This window comes from Sitodiplosis mosellana, unplaced genomic scaffold (genome assembly GCF_009176505.1).
Source record: "Sitodiplosis mosellana isolate CC-2019 unplaced genomic scaffold, AAFC_SMos_1.0 Smas_scaffold_2404, whole genome shotgun sequence".
In the NCBI taxonomy this organism is placed as follows: domain Eukaryota; kingdom Metazoa; phylum Arthropoda; class Insecta; order Diptera; family Cecidomyiidae; genus Sitodiplosis; species Sitodiplosis mosellana.
This window is the reverse complement of record NW_022597646.1, coordinates 1-6,366: the sequence shown is the minus strand read 5'-3', so window position 1 is coordinate 6,366 and position 6,366 is coordinate 1. Positions and strand designations below refer to the sequence as shown.

At 35.8% G+C, this 6,366-nt stretch overlaps 1 long non-coding RNA gene across 1 annotated transcript; it reads right to left on the bottom strand.

Annotated features, from left to right (window-relative positions):
- Nucleotides 1–2,134: 2,134 nt before the first annotated feature.
- Nucleotides 2,135–5,489, bottom strand: LOC129571415 (uncharacterized). Its single transcript, XR_008688272.1, has 2 exons — nucleotides 4,458–5,489; nucleotides 2,135–4,394 (listed from the first exon to the last, which is right to left on the bottom strand). It is a non-coding gene; the product is annotated as an uncharacterized LOC129571415 (long non-coding RNA).
- Between the last annotated feature and the right edge of the window lie 877 nt (nucleotides 5,490–6,366).

Below are 6,366 nucleotides of genomic sequence, written 5' to 3'. Positions count from 1 at the left end.
TTGCTTTTTCGGTACAAAATTTGACATATTTAAGGCGCAAAAAAAAAATGTTTATCCAAACTTCGATGAAATGATAGATGATGATTTTTGTAGTTTGACACTAGACCACTCATGTGAAAAAGAAAAAAGTATTGCCCGATACAACCATGCAAAGTTACGCCATCTTTTGAAAAATCGACACGATTAATTCCCAGACCCAATATATACAAAAATGTGGATTTGGCAGTGCATCGAAACTATACACAAAACATTTCGTTTTTTTGTCCAATTTTTTTTATTGGGTGTGTGAATTAATTTCCAGCCTCTTTTAGAAGATGGCGTAACCAGTACGTGGTTGCATTGGACCACACTGGTGCCAACTTCATATGAAAGGCCTAATGACAGGCTACAAAAACAGTATCTGTCATTTCGCCAAATTGTAAACAAAGAATTTTTTTACGCATCAAATATGTGGTTTTTTTTACCGACCAAAACAAATTTGCGAGAAACTTTACTCTTCTGCTTCCATTTAAAGAAAAAAAATTATTCTTGTATCGGGTTGGCACTGATTATGAAGAATGGACTCTTGTCGATAGACTGAGGCATATCAAACCACATTTCGATTGTCACTATAGATGGCGCTGCAATCCCTCCCTCGAAAATGGGTGATGCCGGTGGAACGTGAACACACAAAACACTTTTTTTCGTTAGAAGTGAATTATTTCCTGAGAAAAATTCACTTTACCCAAAATCAGAGTCGGTTTTTCTACTGAGAGAAACACTTTTTGTGTTTTTTAAAGAAGTTTTAAATGTTTAAAATTGTAAATTTTGTCGCAGTCGAAAAATTGTAAACGCACACTTGACGTCTGTCAAACTTCTCATCAATTTCTGATAGTAAAATCGGAAAATTTGCTCTATGCCACAAAAAAGAGGTTTTTGAGAAAAAGTGTTCCTTGACTTCTTACACATAGAGTCAAAAATTTCTGAGAAGTAGTTCAACATGAATATCCACTATGCCTCCGCTCTATTTTCCAGACATTGCTTCTTATAACTTCCACTTGTTTCAGACTATTCAAAATGACCTAAGTGGATAACGGTTCACTTATTTTCAAAGTAGTCAATAAATGGGTAGAATCATTAAAAGTGTCAAAAGTACCATTATTTTTTCGAGATGTTATCAGTAAATTGTCTGAAATATAGGTAAAGGTAGTCGCTTCCGATGGCTAATACTTTCATCAGTTTTCATTTTTTTATTGAAATAAAGGAATTAAAAAAACAAAACAAAAAAGGCCGTAAATAATTCACACACCTAATAGTTGAAATTTCTCCCATATCTCTAAAAAATATACTCGCAAATGATATAGTTGTGTTTAGTGTTTAATGTTTAGTGTGCTGTTGTCCCAAGAAGTCCACGTTTTTGGTTTCAAACCATCACAAAGCCATTCGTCATATACAACTCCTATGTAGATCTAGATGGCTACAGATGAAATTGGACAAACGTTTTTTGAACAATAATTCTGTTCAACAAAGCCGTCATGCCCACCGCCAGAAGTGCATGGTTTGAAATCTACGCATACGTCTATGCGATTTTCAGTAGAGCGGGACGGTCTTTACGGAATTATGTATAGTCTGACGTTTAAAGTGGTTTTGGCATTGACAGATGCGTAGTTAACTAACATAAGCACAGAATATATATTTCTCTGCCAAAACCGCTTCCAAACGTCAGACTATACGCAATTCCGTAAAGACCGCTCCACTCTACTGAAAATCGCATAGATGTATGCGTAGATTTCAAACCGTGTGTGGAGAGAAGTTTCATAAATGCTCGTTTCATCAAAGGACACGTTTTAATTAATGAGGCGACGGTAAGTTTCATTGAATGCAATGGAACGTTATATTCATTGCAAATGCTAAAGGGACACGCACTAAACCAAACGCATTTTCGCTTTTGAAATCGCAAAATCACAGTGTGCTGCTATTCATTACATACGAGAGACTTGAATTGACAACGCTAAAATTTACGTCTGCTTATTTTGAACGTTTGAAAACACCGTACATGTGCTTTGACACCACATTACAAAGTCGCGCCGGAATGTGCACATCCCTCCAGTAAACATTTTAATTAAATTAATTAATAGACAAAATGCGAAATAAACGTTTTCCTACATACATGTATTTCCATTACATTTACATTTCGGACATGTATCGATGGCTTATTCGATTAATAAATAATTGACGACTATAGGAATTCAAATTCAAATTCAAATTCGAATTTCAATTCAAATTGCCAGGGATGTAAGCGATAAGTGGCTATGGTATTGCCATATGGTGACACGACAAAATTTATTGATTTGAGTTAGGTATTAATTCAATTACGATGTATATTTTCGTACTTCTCACCCGTGAAGTGGCTTGGTATTATTGCTTGCATTTTTTGCATCATGAGCATATGATACAAGTATAAGCCACACCTTCAAACTTCATTCTTGATTCATCAAATCATTTTTTATGTATTTATTTCTTCTTATAAGAAGAAATACACGCCATTGATCCGTTTAATATAGCTTAATTGTTCAATTAGCGATGTCATTCGTTGTTCAATGTTCATTCTTTCATGCTCGATGTGATTGATTGATGACCCAAAAAGGGCTTGATGATTTCAAATTTGCTTTACACACAAACTCGCACTTTTCGATGCAATTTTTCCTTTTCACCACCGACGCTTTCTTCGCCTAGAAGAAGAAATACACAAATTTCAACATCCGAAACGCACAGCTGGGAATAAGTGCCACAACTATTCTACCATCGCCTATTAATAATTGCGCAGCGCTGTTTGCCTTTTGACCAAAAAGGAGAGAAAGACAGAAGCAAACAAATCAAATCAAATTCAATGACCCTGGGCTTGTACTATTTTCCATCAGCATCTCTATCACATCAACTCCATACCAAAATTATTGGTGATTTCCTCCAAAAACTCGAAAATGTTTTCTACATACAGCGTTTAATGAATGCCCGCGCTCATTCGCCCAGATCATTTTGTTTAGTCATATTTTTTACATAATGTAATAACGCAGTCGCGGTCAACGTCTGATTTGCTTATGAGAGGTTGGTCTGCTCATTATGATTTTACCGTTGAGTGGTTCACACTCGATGTGGTCCACTTATAAGCGGCGATTTCATTATTTCACTGGATGATATTACAGTGCGCCTGTGAGTTGTGTATGAACATTTGAACGATTTGCTCACAACTGCAAAGCGACAGTAACATTGCCCGACTCTTAATGTTAGCGTCTTGATTTGGAATAGCCCAACTAAATGAGGTAACTCGGAGTTTGAGTATCGAATATAAGTGGAAATTTATCGGCGAAATATATAAGTGACCATTTGATTGTCTGTTGTTGTATGACTGTGGTCCGTATCAGTAAACATTTCAACGCGGTTTTCTTATTTTCTCTTCATTCTCCAGCTGATTTAGTCACATATCTGTTTCTGTTTGTACACTCGCCCTCACCGTATAATCGCTTGCTGATTTTGATGTTCAAAGCATTACATGAAATTCAGAGCTGTTGTTTGGAGTTGATTTTGTATCGATTTTTTCGACACTTCATTTATGAAAAAAATGAAGGTTCAAACACTGTTATCTCAGTTGAATATTTCATAAATGACTGATTTACTCAGTTGACTCTGTGGCACAAGACATTTAAATTGAAAATCTCATGGAAGTCAAGTAAATTTGTTGTAATGTAAATTCGACGGCCCATTCAATTCCGATTTATTAACACTGTTTGCTATACGCTGCATTCTACGTATTTGTTGCTAATTAAACAAAAAATGGTTAATTAAACAAAATGTGGTTAATTAAACAAAATGTTTTGGCATGAAAATGGATGTTTGGTAAAATTGCAAGCTGAAAATATTCGTATCAACTGGAATAGAGCAGAGGTAATAGTTTTAAGCTTAACGTTTGGTCGTAAAGACCAGCCATGAAGTCAGATATCCATAGGTATATGGGCTAATACATAGCGTAAGAGACCGAAACAAACTTAAATGAACCGATCCGACCACACGGTGTATGCCCGATGTGCGTGGGTTCTCTCAGTCGATTCACATTTTAGTGTGAATGCTACGTGCAAGTATAGAAATTGTCAGTTATAATAGTTACATCATTACATCAGGGCAATGAAATTAGTTTAAAACTAAAATGACTGTGTTAGAAAATGTTGTTATACTCATCAACTATTGCTATTACTTGTGCTATTATATTTTTGTTGCTGTTGCTACTATTTGCCGATAGTTTTTCGCTTTGTCGCGCACAAAGGTCAACCAAAATCGACACAGCTCATCATTGCCACATACAGTAATATGTAACACAGAAACGCTGCACTTGCGTACATAGCACATAGCGATTGACACAGCTGTAATAAACCAATACTAGTTGAGCGTTAGATGATAAATGCGGTATTTCGTTCTTTATTTACCTTTCTTCGATGGTGTCGATGGAGGGAATGTATTTGCCCATGAAATTAGGCACGAGTTTTTTGTTTTGTCCAATTGGCACGATTTTTTTTCTTATTTCTCAGATTGACGCGAACATGCGGAAAAATACATATGAAAAATCGAAAGAGATGATGCCAAAATACACACCCACAGTGTTGGTCATGCTATGGATGGCTTCCATTTTTGTGCTCTTTCATTTGACAGTTCATTTCTGTATGCAAATAAATTGGGTGGGTTTTTCTTCAGCGGCCTAATCCATCATCATAAAGGTTCTCTCGACCTGCGTCCAAGCTCTTATGTTCTAATCAAAATTTATTATATAAACAAAACCAGAAATTATACTTCTTTTGTTTAACGCTTGCATTGTTTTTTTTAATCTCTTTTTGGCGTTTTGGACACACACCACGCATATCAAGTTGAATAATCATATTTCCACGGTGTAACTTTCTGGTTGTGTTACGTTTAGCAAAACCTTTTTCTAGTATTTTTTTCCGACGCACGCTTAAATCACATCATTCAAAATGAACGTACACAAAGGCAAAGAGAAAAACATAATTATTTTCTGAAATACGCAACATCAATTTCTAAAATGTCTACCGCTTTTTTCTGTACTTTTTTTATGTTTCAAGTTTACTGTATGTCTGATGGTATCTATATTTGTATATAAAACCGAATGTTGGTCTGTCTGTCTGTCCAAGGGGCGAATTACTACTGAATTGACTGAAAGTACTGAAAACAAGTAGTAAATGATGAAGATTTCTTTGGTGAAATTTATGTTTTGGATTCTTCATTTGAATTTACGGAAGGAGATCGTATTCAAATCGCTAAAATTTGATTCTATTTTTTTCTTTGTTTGGACGTCATTGGCACTTCCTTCTCGCAATTTTGCGATATCAGATTCGAGCAAACCTACTTAAACCACAACACACGTGCTATTACACTTCAATCTGAATGCTCAGCTAAACACACTTTGCATAGCCACACGATTGAGAATAACAGAAACATGACAACGATGATGATGATGATGATGAAGATCACATAAAATTTTAAATACACATATATGTGTCCTTATTTGGTCTTGGTTATGGCTGATGAAGTTATTGCTGATGTTGCTTTCATTCGTTAGGCACATCGCTATGGATGAAGTAATGCATTTAATAATATTCTATTGGAATTTCAAAAAAAGTCAATTTCCTACGATTCACAATGGCCGATTATTGTGACACAATCTTTATGACTACAGTAATATTTTTTCGAATCCTTCGCCTTTCGCTAGTTTTCAATGAATCATCGAATTAGTGAATCCAGTTGGGTGACCAAAAAACAAAGAAGAAGAAATTGTGCTAGTGTCATGAATGGAACGAATGTGTTTGTTTGTTCAAAGTTATGTAATTCAATGGGTCTGATAGTTTTCATTGATTGCATGGAAAAATGTGAAAGACAACAATCGACGAAGTGTGTCATGAATGGTATTATAGTTGTGAACATTTACATGAGACGAATTGTCTTTGGGTTCGTGTTTGCGCACTGTGATCCACAGTGCATTGTTTTCGATTTGAGTTATCGTTTCCTCTAGCGGCTCTCACTTATCCACTCCATCACTCTCATTCTTTCTCTCGTATCATTTATTACGTGAATTTGAACAAAACCGACGAATTGAATTGACCTCGATCCATGTGACTATACAGGGTGTAACAGAATTGCGTGCCAATATTTTAACCACGTATTGCTGGGGCCAGGACCTATCGAAAATGTAGGGAGCACTTTTCTGAATTCGGCTTCTATGCCAAAGTTTTGGCCATCGGCGATTTTTTGGCCGAAAATTCGTACTATGGCAAGGTGGTCATATCTTAGGCTATTGCGTGCGTATTTTTGATCACAACTACATGA